At 40.2% G+C, this 14,900-nt stretch overlaps 1 protein-coding gene across 5 annotated transcripts in view; it reads left to right on the top strand.

Annotated features, from left to right (window-relative positions):
• The window catches only part of LOC129728155 (ankyrin repeat domain-containing protein 12), a 267,340-nt gene that overhangs the window by 237,671 nt on the left and 14,769 nt on the right, over positions 1-14,900 (top strand). The gene's annotated exons all lie outside the window — the stretch shown is intronic.

Below are 14,900 nucleotides of genomic sequence, written 5' to 3'. Positions count from 1 at the left end.
TTTATGGCAGTAAAAGAAAAGACTCTTCACCAGATCGTTGTGTGAAGTATGTGGTTAATATTTTTTTTTATTTTAAAACATGGGGACTTAGAAAACTTTTCAGAAATGTTGAATGGTATTCATGAAAATATCTGGTTTACTTTGGCATAAATTGAACAAAACAACAGGCTTCCTTTTTTGAATGTAGCCGTTGTTGAAAACTCTAACCAGTTTGAATTTGAAATCTTTAGGAGACCCACCCATACAAAACGGGTAATACCTGGCACGTCTAACCACCCCTTCCAACATGAAATGGCTGCTTTTTACCATACGATCCACCGTATGGAATCTTCGCCTCTCAGTAATAAGGGAAAGAAAAATTAAATGGAATGTGTTTTTGAGATCGGTGAGCAGAATGGATATAATAGAAAAACTATTCAAGCTGTTTGTGATAAATAGAAACGAATCAAACACAGGAATACTTGCGCAACACTCACACCACTAACAGAAGATCGGAAAAGTTGTTAAATACGATGTTAACTTTACCCCTGAACTTCGTTTGAATCGATATTATTTACAGTACAAGAAATAACCAAATTAAAACATGATTGGGTTCTACTAATGATACTATTGACAAACTACATAGAGCAGGTGTTTATGAAGTTGCATGTCCACATTGTGATAAGGTTTATATTTGCAAAACCAAAAAAAAATTAGGCAGAACTAATAAAGGCTAAAGCAGACTCAGAAGAGGGAAGAACTCACCATTTCAGATTCAAAATAGCAGATCACATTTTTATCATCACGCTATGACTGCCATATTAGACTAGGTTGATCCTTGACATCCCCCTGCAAATCAGATGTTGCAGAAAGATTATAAGTTTTCAAACGAAACCCAGCTACCCTTCTTAACAGAGATCAAGGTAATCACTTATCATGGCTTTTGAAATGTCTACCTAGAATTCCCCGACAAGGCCGCACGTTATATATAAGTTTAGGTGTTTCGCTGTTTTCTCCCCAGTCCATTTAAGCACTGATAAAGGCGCTAATTAGGCGTCGAAATACGTACAGGGTGCGTCATAATTATTGCAACGCGAAACAGAGGACCGTTAACCATAATTTTGGCAAGTAAGAGAAAACTTTTAAAATAGAAATAATTTATTGAGTAAAAACAGTTTTAAAAACCAACAATTCATTTGATGTGTCCACCTTCAGCTCTGATGACAGCTCGAAGACATTTAAGATAAGACTCAACGGCAAATCGAATGTCATTATGAAGAATTTCTTTCCAAGCGTTGAGCAAAGACTTTTCCAACTTGTCCAAACTTGTGTGTTTGGATGCTTTGATTGTTATTCGTTTTCTGGGCCCAACCCATCACTTCTTCAAAATCTCATCCAGGTAGTAATCATCATCGATATTTACTCCTTTTTCGACGATAAACAGTTCGGTTCGCGAATCGGCAATCACTCCAGCAAAAACCATCAAAAAGCACTTGGTCGTTTTGAGGGTTGTGGGCTTGCTTAACGGAAAAGAGTTTCTCGTCGGTGAAGAGCGTCGTCAGGTGCTCGCGACGAATGGTCCGGGTAAAAAAATCCTGGCATCGTACGAGCCTTTTGTTGTTTGCGCGTCGGAAAGTGCCTGTTTTTTTCTGGTGTTTGTATGGAAACAAATGTTGTTGTTTTCATTTGTTTTTACCAATGATGGTGATCGGCGATAAACATCTGATCTTTTTCAGCGTGTGAGTAAACTCCATCTCTCAGTCGGTTCCAATATTTATCGTACGATATGCCAGTCCGAGTGAACCAATTCGGAGATTCGCTGAGATAATTCATTCTCTCTTAGAGATGGAATTCCCAATAGCTCTACAAACCGATGATTCACTCTTCGTTGATAGAATCCAAGTGTCAAAACAAAGAGAAGAATCGCGAGACGATAATTATCGGAAAAAAGACGTGATTGCGATCGCTTGAACAATCGTCCCCCTTTCTTACTGAGTCGCAAGTGTTGACAGTAAAATAGGTTTTCCATCGTTTAACAAAATGTTGCTTGCTGTTGTCAATGTCAACTCAATGTTCCTTTGTTCGTCGGTTTTATTTGCATCGAAGGTTTGTTCACTGATGTATGTTGGCTGATATCGAAGTTTTTTTAAACAAGCAAAAACCTGCACACATTTTGGCAAAAAAATCCGCAAATATAAATAGATTCGAAAAAAGTTTGCAAGCTATGCAAAAAGTAACAACAAATATTTGACATTTAAAAAAAAAACAAAAACGGCCACGGACTCTGAAAATCTGCATTTCACAGACAATTCTGTAGATCTGGTATCCCTGTTTTGTGCTGCCTTTTAGTTGGTCTAACGCTTGCAGTTTTTTCCCTCTCTGAGGTTTTGGTTTGCGATACAATTTTACGATTATCGGGACACTCTCTCTCACAAGGTGATTCAAACCAAAGATTTTCGTTCCACGGCTCGATCGGATCGGGAGACGATAATGAATTACTGATTGGAGGAAATGAGACGATCGGAACTTCGTATTAACGAGCGACGATAATCTCGCATACAGTCAACAGGCTAGAAAGTTCGCGGGGTGTTCTTTCGGCAATTTATTTGTCACACAGGTTTTCTTCTCGTGAGACGACACAAAATATCGCATTTTATGCGTGATCAGAATACAATAGGCTTTTCTCATGATCATTCTCTGATACGATTTTAACCATCCTTGGTTTTCACTCAATAAATTATTTTTATTTCAAAAGTTTTTTCTTACTTCCCAAAAACAGGGTTAACGATCCTCTGGTTCTTGTTGCAATAATCATGGCGCACCTTGTATTTACAAAAGTGATAAATGAAAAAGAAAGTCATAGAATTAAAAAGGGAAGTAGATTAAGAGTGTAACTATTTTCTAAAATGTTGTAACTCTGTTAATTTGAAGCAACTTTATAAAAAACTTGTCTTTGAAAATAATCGATTTGGATTGAGAGAAATAGAAAGGTAATATCCAAGACACGACCGCATGACGATGAACTACGGTATTTTTATACTCCATTAAAACAAATTGTAACTCCAGTATTTTTGCAATTTTGTTTAACAGTGTACTTCTAAATGCTGAGACGTTAAAGCGTTATAAATAATGGATCTTTAAAATTAGCACTGGCACTTCAGAAAAAACCTTTGTTTGTAGCTGCACTACCAAGACAATCATTCAATTTGGCGAATTGGGTAAAATTTTCCTATTTTAGCAAAAAGCAAACTTAACGAAACTATCTGAAATTGGAGGCCAAATCAATGCAAGCGGAAATTCTAAGATTGGAAATTGTTTGATAACACAGCGCAACATTTTTTTTTGCCTTGACTTCTATGTATGATTTTTTGATGAAGTTTGATGCAAAACTAAAATTCCCAGAGTTTGAACATATTTCATCTTAAGGGGCAACAATGGCGCTATTTTGAAATTTTTGAGAAATCAAAAATTTTGACGTGGGACTACGTCTTTCTTCACTATACTAAGGTACATTCTGTGAAAACTGGATTGAACATGTAACGTTTTTGGTTGGCGGAATGGAAGATTTTAGATGCTAATAGCGCTCAAACAACTGTTCCGATTTCAGTAGTTAATATACCTTTGGAAAGCTAAAATATACAAGATTTGTAAAACATGATAATTTTAGTTACCATTTTCTTATTACTCCGTGAAAATTGCGGAAAAGTTTGAAGGTCGAATATCCACATACATTTTTCAAACGATTGGTATATTTTTCTAACGCAGACTTCAAAAACATAGACGAAACGATTTCACGCATTCAGTCATTGGCTAGCAATGCCAGCCAATTGGCCTCGCATTCATTACCCAACGTAGGCGACGAAGAAAGAAAGCAGAGATGCTTCCACGTGATTAGTTCTTCCCCCATCACCCAAGTTCCCCACTCTGAGTGACGTTATAAAAGGACATTCCGTGTTGAGAGAAGATCATTCCCTAGTCAACCGTCAATAAACGAACAGTTCGGCTTCCCTTCGATCTGAGTAGTTCCCACCAGTGGTAATCTAATTCAGATATCGTTGTTGGAATACAGCCCGAAATTGGACGTGAACGGCACTGGGGACCATTGGAAGCCGTTGGAAGTAACCATTGGAAGACTTGGAAGCCGTTTGGGTGCTGCCGATAGTATAGGTATAGTGTGTCGTATATCAAGCGTGTGTGTCTGAGTAGCGTGTAGGTGTGTGAATAGCCTGTGTGTATATGTGTGAGTGGTGTGTGCGTGTATGTGTGAGTGGCGTGTGCGTGTATTTGTGTGTATGTGTTAGTAACGTGTGTGTATGTGTAAGTAACGTATGTGTGTATGTGTAAGTAACGTGTGTGTGTATGTGTAAGTAACGTGTGTGTGTATGTATGTGTGTATGTGTGTGTATGTGTGTGTATGTGTGTGTATGTGTGTGTATGTGTGTGTATGTGTGTGTATGTGTGTGTATGTGTGTGTATGTGTGTATGTGTGTATGTGTGTATGTATGTATGTATGTATGTTTGTTTGTATGTTTGTGTGTGTATGTGTGTGTGTGTATATATGTGTGTATATTTATATGTGTGTGTATGTATGTGTTTATGCGTGTGTGTGTGTCTTTGTGTGTGTGTGTGTGTATGTATGTATGTGTGTGTTTGTATGTGAGTGTCACTGTGTGTGTTTGTATGTGGGTGTCACTGTGTGTGTTTGTGTGTGTGTGTGTGTGTGTTTGTATGTGTTTGTAAGTGAGTGTCACTGTCTGTGTGTGTGTGTGTATGTGAGTGTCACTGTGTGTGTGTGTAAGTAGCGTGGGTGTGTTTAGGTAGCGTGGGTTTGTTTAAGTAGCGTGTAGTGTGTGTGTGAGGAGTGTGTGAGGAGTGTGTGAGGAGTGTGTGTGTGTGAGGAGTGTGTGAGGAGTGTGTGTGTGTGAGTAGTGTGTGTGTGAGTAGTGTGTGTGTGTGTGTGAGGAGTGTGTGTGTGAGGAGTGTGTGTGTGAGTAGTGTGTGTGGTTTTTTTGTGAAATGTTCATGGATTCTTGTGTATGGTATTTGTACGTTTGGTGTGTGTTATATACTATGGCTATGGCAGATTTAAATCTTTACACCCACCATAGTCCCACGGCAAGTCTACATTTGTGCACTCAAGCACATACCCTTTAACTTTTTAAGGTTTTTAGACGCCATTTTGTTTTAAGAACAAATATCAAAATTGATCTACGTAAAATGTCAGCAACATGTCGATTTTACCCCAATTCCCCTACAATACTGAATTAGGTTTATCTCGACGTTGAATTAACTTATTTGAAATCTGTTTAATATCAAGAGTGTAAGCGATACTCAAAGCTACAATAACAATTTGGCAGCACATGATCCTCGCGGGGAAGGGGTCGCATTTGACTTTATCGAAGACGCGATAATTCCGTCTCATGGCTGAAGCGAGATTTTTATGTTTTGACCGGTCCATGCCAAAAATGCAACCCCCTCTCCGCAAGAGGGGGAGGATTTTATGATGCCAAATTGCTATTGTATTTTTGAGTATCGCTTACACTCTTGAAATTACATTAAACAAATTTCAAATAGGTTGATTTAACATCGAGATAAACTCAATTCAATATTGTAGGGGAATTGGGGCAAAATCGGCTGACATTTTACTTAGATCAGACATCTGCCAATCGATTTCTGAGAACTTTTTACTCAACATAAGATATAATCTGACTAACACTTTTAGATATTAGCGCATTACCATTAATGCCCATATATACTCGATATTATTTTGGTCTGTGGAATATACTAGAACCATGCCAAACCCGGTTTCGTAGAATCACTGTTTCGAGCTCAATTTTGCCCGATTTAAGATCTGTTTTTTTTTTTTAAAGATGGGTAAGAAGATGCTTATTTTGCACGCCGGAAAATACGTAAGCACACCTGGATGCACCCGAATGGAGAGCTTTGCTCTCAAATTGACCACGTTCTGATTGATGGACGGCACTTTTCAGACGTTACAGACGTGAGGTCGTTCAGAGGACCGAACGTTGACTCGGATCACTATCTCGTAGTAGCCAAAATCCGCGCCCGGCTGTCCAACGTGCTGAAATCCAAGACAACGAGAATGATGCAGTTGAACATCCAGCGGCTATCAACTGAAGGAGTGGCTGCAGAGTACTCGCAGAAAGTTGATGAACGGATTGAGGAAAGAGTTGAAGGGAACCTGAATGAACAGTGGAGGCACATCCACAGTTCGATCAGCACTTCAGCGCGAGAAGTGTTGAGTACAACTGCGGCAGCTGCGCCCAATGAGTGGTTTGACGCTGAGTGCCAGCGAGTGACGAAAGAGAAGAGCCGCGCCAGGGGTCACATGTTGGCCACGGCTGTGACTCGTCAGAGCATGGGTAGATATCGAGATGCAAGAGCAGCTGAAAAGAGACTCCATCGCCGGAACAAACGTCAGAATTGGGAGCGTATTCTTGCGGATGCGGAAGGTTGCTTCTCCAGGCACGATGCGAGGAGCTTCTACAAGAAGGTCAACGGAATCAGGAATCGAAACGTGTCAGCCCCTGTCATGTGCAACGATAGGGAGGGGAACCTGATAACCGATAAAACAGAGGTGGCCAGGCGTTGGAAGGAACACTTCAGTGTGCTGTTGAACGGTGAGGGAAACAGTGGAGTCGAAAGGAGCAGGATGAAGAATGATGGTCAAGCTGTGGATTCACCATCCATGGACGAGGTGAAGAAAGCAGTGAAAGAGCTGAGAAACTGCAAGGCAGCCGGGAAGGACGGCATTCCCGCCGAACTCTTCAAAGTCGGGAGCGAACAGCTGTATCGTGCCATCCATCGGGTCATGCTGAGAGTGTGGTCTGATGAAGAATTGCCCTCGGACTGTTTGGCGGGTCTCATATGCCCGATCTACAAAAAAGGCCATCGCCTGGACAGTAGCAATTCCCGGGGCATAACTCTTCTCAATACCGTGTACAAAATTCTCTCCCGCATCCTGTTCCACAGACTGAGGCCGTTGCAGGAGACCTTTGTTGGTGAGTACCAATGCGGTTTTCGAGGGGGACGCTCCACGACGGACCAAATGTTTACCTTGCGACAAATCCCCGATAAATTTCGAGAATACAACTTGCAGACGCACCATCTGTTCATAGACTTCAGGGCAGCGTACGATTCAGTCAAGAGAAATGAGTTATGGCAGATTATGGTTGAACATGGCTTCCCAACAAAGCTGATTAGGCTGTTTCGTGCCACCCTTGAAGGTTCTACATCAACCGTCAGGATAGCCGGTGAGATATCGGACTCGTCGTGCCGTTGGATGGTTTGAAGCAGGGTGACGGGCTGTCGAACTTATTGTTCAACATCGCATTGGAAGGTGCTATACGGAGGGCTGGTGTGCAGAGAAGCAGCACCATCATTACGAAGTCGCACATGCTTCTCGGTTTTGCGGACGATATCGACATCATTGGTATCAACCGTAGAGCTGTGGAAGAGGCCTTCGGACCTCTCAGGAGGGAAGCTGCGAGATTAGGGCTCGTAATAAACTCTGCCAAAACGAAATACATGGTGGCTGACAGAGTGCGTGTTAGTCCGTCGGAGGTTGATGCTGCGGTGGTGCTAGATGGGGAAACATTTGAAGTAGTCGACGAATTTATTTACCTGGGAGCATTAGTGACATGTGACAACGAGGTTAGCCGTGAAATAAAGAGGCGGATAGCAGCCGCAAACAGGGCCTTTTACGGACTACGTAACTAGCTAAGGTCCCGCAGTTTGCAAATCCGTACTAAACTTGCACTCTTTAAAACACTGATTCTTCCGGTGGCTCTCTGAATGAATCATGGACGCTGAAAGAGGCTGATCGGCGAGCTCTTGGTGTTTTTGAGCGTAGGATTTTGCGTTCAATCCTTGGCGGCAATCTAGAAAATGGTGTTTGGCGCAGACGCATGAACCATGAAGTGTACCAGGCATACAAATCGGCGGATATAGTCAAGCGGATAAAACACGGTATGCTTCAGTGGGCTGGGCATGTAGCGAGAATGTCGGATGAGCGTCAAGCGAAGGCTATATTAAGCAGGAATCCCGATAGAGGTCGTCGACTTCGAGGTAGACCCCGCACTCGTTGGATGTGTGCTGTCGACGAGGATGCACGCGAAATAGGTGTTAGGGGCGATTGGAGGATAGCAGCCCAAGACCGGGGGACATGGCGACATATTCTGGATTCGGCATTGGATCGATAATCGGTCTGTCGCATTAAAAGTAAAGTAAGTAAGTAAGAAGATGCTAATATGTGAACAAAATCATGGAATTTTGATATTTGGTCTTAAAACAAAATGGCGTATAAAAAACCTAAAAAATTTCATTTTTCTCAAAAATTCAAAATGGCGCTGTTGCTGCCCCTTAAGTTGAAATATGTTCAAACTCTGGGAATATTTGGTTTTGCATAACAATACACAAAAAATTGTATATAGAAGCCAAGGCAGAAAAAAAAAGTCAATTTTTGTTGCACTGTGTAATAAAGCGATAAACTGCTCACATAATGAAAAACAATATGTTGAGAAAACGGCGATTTAATATTATCCGTGAATATTCGGATTTCCAGCAATTACATTCGGAATTAATGACCATAACAGTTTCATGGCACCACAAATTTATCGTTGAGAACAAAAAACCATGGATGGAATTAGTTTTACGTTATATAACTTGAAAAAAAAAAAGACGAAATGGGACAAAATATGCGGGTATATTTCAAAAGTACTCGCATATTTTGTCCCGTTACATATAAATTCAACCAGCAACTGGCGGTATCATTGGCAACGTAGATTGTACTACAGAAAACCAACATTAGTCTAGTTATTTAAATGACATACTTCTATGTGCCCAAAATAATCCGATATACACTAATCTGGAGCAAAATTATATGTTTGCAGTTTGTGCTACTATGCAGTGGGACTGTAATGCGGGTACTTTCAATATGGGACAAAAACAACTTGGTATTTTTTCCATGTTTTTCCATACAAAAGTATCAATTTTAATTATTTTCCAGAAAATATGATAACAATTAAGTCGATTCCCGATGATAACTCAAAAGTGACCAAAATCAGTATGAAACAGTTATGCGGGTACCGGCAGTAAAGCTCATGCTAGGCTCGCTCCAACCCAGCATATAACTTTATGTTTTTTTTTTAAATTACGTTTATATCCATTACATAAAAAAGCAAGAACTCAATCATACGCTTGTTGCGTAGTTGTTGTCAAGGTTTTGGCGAGTGACGGACAAATATATTAACTTCTTTAATTATGATTTAGAGCATTTCTGAATGTTTTGTTATTTTTAACGTTAGAGTCAAGTTTGTGTTTTCTCTGAGTGCGAAAGACAAAAATAAAACTGCGCACCGAGAAACAAAAACAAATTTAAATGTAGGCTCATTGAGAAAACTTTTCCAATAATTTATGATACTCTTTTGATCGAAAACCTGTTTTGATCTGAATGATATTTCTAGCAAATAAGTGTTGATCATTCATCAGCAGGAATTTTTCTTCGATGAATAAAGACTGTCTAAAGAAGTTTAAATCGCTGCTGTAAAGTCAAATTTACAACCCCATTCGTTTAGGTGTTTTAATATTTTTGATGAAGTGTTAATGAAAAATTAGAAAATACTAAAACTTCCATCTACCCACACACGTGCTAAAGCAATCCATACATACGAACGAATGAGAAATTTAATTCGATTGTGTGGGCTTTTATAAGCGACTAATATTCAACACCCGCTTTCTGCTGCTCCAGAAAGAACTATCCACTTCGCCGGTCAATGAACGAATAAGAAATTCAATTCGTTGGCGTGCGTATCATACAGTTTTGGAATGAAAATGATGGGGTGAAATGTTCGAATGGTACCTTTTATATCAAAGTTTCGTCAATTATTTGAAAAGAGGGTGAAGCGTAGAAGAATAGGGAATGGCAAGAAAAGTAAAAAAGCATCAGGAATAGAGAGCGACCTCGAGTAAAACAATAACAAATCGTTTACAAAATCAGATCGGCTGTATCCCTTAGTGTAGTGTCGGCTGTACTTAATCAGAGCGGTAGTAATTGGTTGCTTGGTATGATTTAGACAATCGATGTTATTTACCAATTTTTCAATAGTGTATTTATGTAGTGTAATCAAAAGTGTATCTCGAACAAAAGGTTGTCTTTGTTACATAAATATAACTGTAAAAGAATTTCTGATCGGTTAATGCCAAACCACTATATTCTGAGAAAAATAACTGATATATAAGCGCAAATAACCTGGCCCCTTTTTCTGGTTGAATTACTAGACATTCAAATTCATGCGCCTGACTTCGATAGCGATGTTAGCCCAACTTCAAATTTCTTCCACTTTTTTTTTATTATTTTCTGTTGTATTGTTTGGGTGACCAGTTCCAATAAAGTGTGGCCATTAAAATGGCTTCATTCGATATATTTCATTTTCAAATATTCGCAACTTATCAACTTTTGATGTTTTGGATCAAATTTTAGGCAATTTCTAGTTTTGAGTGAAATTACCTAGCAGTAAAATGTTAAATGCAGAAATTTAAAATATATATAAATTTTCATCGTGTATTTCAATTGAATATAGTCAATTATAACAAATAGTATGTTTCTGAAATTTTCTCAATACGTAGAGTCAAACATGCCTTTGAAAGTGATGCCAGGAGATATTTTTCATGTTATTCCAGAAAATAATGTTAAACAAATGAAAAGGTTATAGCAAAAACATCAACAACTGTAAATGATTTAAAATATATACAGTTTCAGTACTGCAAAATATTAGTCTCAAAAAGCTCTATAAGTCGTTCGTGAACAATTATTTTGATGTAGATATTGAAATAAAAAATTCAAGCAAAAAGACCTTCTTTCAATGCTAGGCGGTTGATTTAAGAGGCATAAAGTTTTGGTAACAAACTTGCTTGAAATTAACGGGGAAACAACATTGTAGAATAATAATTATAACCAGCATCAACGAGAAAAGAATTAGATTTCTGATTTTAGCAGAAAAAATTGTCTCCCCTTATTTTTGATAACATGGAAAAAGAAACAAGTTGTCAATGGATGACTTTTAGATTGTCCGAGTTTTAAATAGAAAGGAAAAAAAAATTCGAATCGCCAATGTAGCAAAAACGTATCTTTTTAAAACCTATTCTTTTCTCATCGGAAACCAATCTTCGAAGACTTTTTGAGCTATTGCTTTTTTTTGAACTTTTCAATTTTCAAAACTGAGCGAATGCTGGCATACACGTGCTTAAAATTTGATCACCCTCTTGATCTTGGTTGAATTTGTAGATTTTCAATTTCCACCGCATTCAGTCCTACGTCAAAGTCACTGACAATTATTAAGTCCAAAACAAGCTTCACTGTCGGACCTCTCAATGACTCGACGCAATTAGAGATACACCACCCGAGTAGGGCGGGTGGTTAGCAGATGGGGGACGGACTCGGTCGCCAACACATCAAAACGAATGTGTCATTTTATGGGACTTTTATGGTTACCCGTCGCAATGTCCCACAGTAGACCAACTATCGATGAGGACATTCGCAAGCAGGACCGCCTGATCCGTTTGGCTATCTACTCTAAAGTTTTACCGCTGACTGTGCTTGTGTCAGTGGATATGTAAAGCATAAAATTCATGGCTCTTTCTGATTCTCTATTTTAACACGAAATGATTCCTGCTGCTGAAACAATTGTCAGTCATTGCTCATGCAAAGCTTGCCACTGTTTATAGTTTACTATGTGATTAACTTATTTCGGTGCTTCTAGCCAAGAAGAGATGCATGATGATAAGATTTCCTGATAAGTTTCTTCATAGTTAATCTCTTGGGTAAAAGTTTCACGTAAACTGAAAAGATATCATGCGTCTCCATGACACACCCGACCGACTCACAGCAAGCAGTCGAGTTGTTGGTAGGTATTATTAGTAATTGCTCTAGAATATGTAATCCTCATATTCCATCCTGACTTCAGATCGGTGAAAGAATCACCAGAGAAATGCAGAAGAATGGCTCAAAAGTGAGAGAGGTTGCCCGGAGGTTTTCGGGCGACATTATTTTGCCTTTAATAAGTTGTCAGCCATTCTTCGCACGCTAGCTACACTGTATGGATAAGGATGGTGCGTGTGTGTGTGAACAGTGTGAATAGCACACAACTCATACGTGATCTACATTGATGAAACTTATATCTTAAGAGCATTGCTCTTTGAGCCCCTGAAGGTATGAGTTTCAACTTGTAATAGCTTGCATCAAATTTGCCGAGAATATTATTTGCTTGCTATGGTTCAGTTTGGATCGCGAGTATCACTGGTTGGAGTAAACTAATACCTATTATGGTCATGACGGTTGTAAATGAATATATATTAACACCAGACCGTGAAGCTGATTCGAAACTATGAAGATTATTATTTCAACCGTTGGCAAGTGGATTTCCAGTGCAGAACAAATGAGCTGTAAAACTAATCTTCTGTGAGCTAATGGATGCACTAACAATTTTCCAACTCTACGACGACTACATGACGCTTGGTTTTAGAGCATTGAATCCATTAACTTTAAAGACTGATGCAACAGCTCACTGTGTCCAGACGATGTTTTTGAAATCATTCCATTAGCTAGAAGAAACGAGCAGATAATTTGGAGATAACATGAAAATGACAAATGACGCTCGCTTATCGGATAAAATTATCAGCCGCTTGTACCTACCCCCAAACTGTTCTGATGACACGCTCGAGTATCCACTGGATATTAATGCTTGAATTGTTTATCAGCAGCTTCATCCTTCCCACCGACTCAGCAGGTTTCTTCCACAACTTACTCATCATAACTTTCTTTCGTCTCCGTTCGCCATGTCGCTACCACATTTTGACTGCATCCTCGCCATCATTTCACCGAACGCCGTCGAAAAACACCGTTTTTTCGTTTCCTCGCATCTGTCTCTCTGTTTCTGTCACGTACACACATCTACAAATAAAAAATAAACATCGCCATTACCATGCAATGATCGTTCTCGTTACGCTGTGTGTGTGTATCCCGTTTGTGCACTGCTGTCAGCAAGAGGTATGCATGATATATGAGGTATCATACCATAATTTTACGGTCTTTTGTATGCTTTATAGTTCTTGCATTATGTTTCTTTTCACGCCAGAAATTCACCTAACAGTAGTATAGACGCTTTACGCGTGATCCGTAATGTCACTAATGTTGTATTAATTTTAGTATATATGCTAGTTCTCATTGCGTAGTTGTAAATTATAGTAAAAACTAAGATGCACGACCATTAGTTTTTTTTAAATGATGTGTTCTGTGTTGTTCTGTATAACCTGTTTCCAAGAGAGGTATAGAAATCACCCTGAAAACAGAGATTCTGAATTAAACTCAATGGAATGGATGATAATGAATGATAATGAATGATACTCAAAAAGCTCTAACCGGAAAAAAGAAAAAAATTATAGATATTCAACCTTACCTTACCTTACCTAGCAGGCTAGAGCCGAGGTGGCTCGTGCTGTATCAAGAAGTCGTCTCCATTCCACTCGGTTCTGGGCTTTCATTTTCAATCTGATCAAGCCATCGTGTACGCTGTGCTCCTCTGTTTCTGGTACCGGAGAGGTTACTGAAAAGGGTCGGTTTTAACCGGGTTGTCGTCCGGCATCCTTGCGACGTGTCCGGCCCATCGCAATCTGTTAACTTTGATCAGATGTGCAATGGGGGTCTCTTCTTCTAGCAGCGCGTACAGCTCATGGTTCATGCGTCTACGCCATTCTCCGTCTTCAGTGTGTACTCCACCGTAGATGGTTCGCAGCACCTTCCGTTCGAAAACTCCAAGGGTGTACAGTGTTGTCGTCTCTAGCCCATAGAGGACTACCGGTTTAACTAGTGTTTTGTACAGCTTCAACTTTGTACGGCGGCGCACTCGATTGGATCTCAGTATCTTACGAAGTGCAAAGTAGGCACGATTTGCCGCTTGAATACGTCTCCGGATCTCCTTCCTGGTGTTATTGTCAGCGGTCACCAGCGATCCTAAGTATACGAACTCGTCCACCACCTCAAGCTCATCGCCGTCTACAGTGATCCGGGGTGGGAGGCTGACATTGTTCTCTTTGGAGCCTCTTCCTTTCAGATACTTAGTTTTCGACGCATTAATCAGCTGCCCAATACGCTTAGCTTCCGCTTTTAGTCTGGTGTAGGTTTCCTCCATTGTCGCAAAGTTTAGTGCTATGATGTCGAAGTCATCAGCGAAGCCTTTAAGCTGAACCCGTTTCGTGAAAATCGTACCACTCGTGTCGATGCCCGCTCTTCGTATAACACCTTCGAGGGCGATGTTAAAAAGTAAACAAGGGAGTCCATCACCTTGTCTCAATCCTCGGCATGACTCGAAGGGACTCGAAGCATCCCCGAGACACACGGTTGATGGTAGCCTTGATCAGCCGCGTCAGTTTATCCGGGAAGATATCCTCGTTCTCGTGCATGATCTGCCATAGCTGCTCTCGATCAACTGTATCATAGGCTGCCTTGAAGTCGATACAAATGTGATGCGTGGACACGTTGTACTCACGACATTTTTGCAAAATCTGTCGGATTGAAAAAATTCGGTCCGTGGTTGCGCGGGCTCCCATGTAACTCGCCTGGTACTGCCCCACGAACCTCCTTGTTAAGGGTGTTAGACGTTGGAATAGAATTTGTGAGAGTATTTTATATGCAGCGTTGATAAGCGTAATGCCACGATAACTGCAGCACTCCAGCTTGTCGCCCTTCTTATAGATGGGGCAGACGACTCCCTCCATCCACTCTTCCGGCAGTTTTTCTTCTTTCCAGATCTTGGAAATTACCCAGTGCAGTGCTCTAGCAAGCGTTACTTTACCATGTTTGTAGAGCTCGCCTGGCAGGCCGTCTTTGCCGATGGCTTTGTTGT

This window comes from Wyeomyia smithii, chromosome 1 (genome assembly GCF_029784165.1).
Source record: "Wyeomyia smithii strain HCP4-BCI-WySm-NY-G18 chromosome 1, ASM2978416v1, whole genome shotgun sequence".
Classification (NCBI taxonomy): Eukaryota; Metazoa; Arthropoda; class Insecta; order Diptera; family Culicidae; genus Wyeomyia; species Wyeomyia smithii.
This window is presented reverse-complemented; position numbering and strand designations above follow the sequence as displayed.